We start from the raw sequence: 2054 nt of genomic DNA on the forward strand, positions 1-2054 counted from the left end.
TCATTTATATCATTAAAGTTTATGTTTACTGTTCAGCTGGTTCCCGCCTCCTCCTTGCCCGTCCTTACCTGTTACAGTCCCCCACGCCTCTTCCTCGACACACTGATGAAAAGCAGCCAGCAAGTGCCCAGCTCACATGGGAACTTTATTAGTACTCCATCAAAAGCATCCCAAGTGGATGTGAAGTTGGTTGAGAGAATGTCAGCTGTAATTTAGGCAAAGTGTGGCTACTTTGAAAAAGCTAAGGTATACGTTTTTATTTAACAATGTTTTTATCAGTACATAATTCCCATACAGTATGGGCTATACTTCCATTTCTTTTATTTCATGTTTTGATGACTTTTCTATTATTCTAAAATGTGGGAAATAATAGCTAATAATAAAGAATGAGTCTGCTTAAACTTTTGACAGCTAATGCAGTTGCTGAATGAACTGAATTGTGATTCTAATGTAAACTATATTTATCTGCAATTACATACATTTGATTCAACCAGTTAAAGGGATAGTTCATCCAAAAATGAAAATTCTCTCATCATTTACTCATCCTCATGCCATCCCAGAAGTATGACTTTCTTTCTTCAGTCGAACACAAAGATTTTAGAAGAATATCTCAGCTCTGTATGTCCATACAATGCAAGTGAATGGTGACCAAATCTTTGAAGCTCCAAAAAGCACATAAAGGCAGCATAAAAGTGATCCATAAGACTCCAGTGGTTAAATCCATATATTCAGATGTGATATAAGTGTGGGTGAAAAACAGATCAATATTTAAGTCATTTTTTACTATAAATTCTCTTCCCTGCCCAGTAGGTGGCGATATGCACAAAGAATGCAAATCGCTAAATGTTTTACATGTTTATCTTTTATATATACAAATATATATATATATATATATATATATATATATATATATATATATATATATATATATATTTGTGAAATGCAAGATATTTGGGTAAAAGTTTTATGTTGAAGTGCACAATTTACCTGAAAAATCTGTGGTATTTGTCTGTATGGTATTTGTCAGGTATCCCAACACTTAAGACCATTGCAGCAGATATGAGGACATTCTGTGTATTTCAGGTGCCAGAATTCTACCAGCGTACTGAGACAGAACCAGAGATGATGATAATGATGGATGACTGGACTGAATTGATTTCAACATTATATTTACTATTAGGTGGGATGTGGCAAAACAACAATGCATGGATTCCAAGTTATGTTCCAAGTTCCAAGTGCAGGATGAAGGATGCTGAACATATAGAAAGTCTTCATTTGCCTAGCAATATTGTAATGAATTTGAAATTATGTTGAATTTTGATGTAAGTGAGGCTTAAGAAAGAAAAGCATTGAAATCTGAATTTATCAAACATTTAAGCTTATATCAATGCTATATTTTATTGCTTATGTGCAGTCACTGCATATATCTAATTGCCAGTTTTGCATATGTACAGCACAAAGACATTCATCAAATTATTTTCATGGGTTGATTCTAAAGACAGCATGTATTTGACACTAAATAACAAGTACTTTCACTGATTTGACTATTCTTTTTATTTCAATGCAATTTGAAATGAACACTGTTGTCAAATACAGAAGCAAGCTCAATATTTCTTTTTTAATTTATTTTTCCAACATAATTATTAATTTCATTACTTTTAAATGCTTCTCAATAAATCAATGCACAAAGTTGTAAACAGATTTATTTCAGTATTGCTCAGCTCAATAGAGTTTTGACCCTTGTTTTACCCTGGGATTAATCATTGAATTGAACAACAAATATTGCACAACTCTCTGAAGACAGAGGTCTGTGTGTTCCACTGTGTTTTGGAAAAAACACTATTTCACCACCCACCTCACAGTACAAAATTAGCATATTAATACAAATATATAATTTCCACACTGTTTACTGGAACTTTAAACACCACTTCAGATTGTGAAATAGTGACATAATAATAGTTGCGACTTGGCAAAACAGTCAGCAAGTTGGAAAACCAGCCAGCAGTGAATGTCCAACACCTGATAATAGTGTTTAGTCATGTTGGGAATTCCTG

The sequence above is a fragment of the Myxocyprinus asiaticus genome, chromosome 38 (assembly GCF_019703515.2).
Source record: "Myxocyprinus asiaticus isolate MX2 ecotype Aquarium Trade chromosome 38, UBuf_Myxa_2, whole genome shotgun sequence".
Lineage (NCBI taxonomy): Eukaryota > Metazoa > Chordata > Actinopteri > Cypriniformes > Catostomidae > Myxocyprinus > Myxocyprinus asiaticus.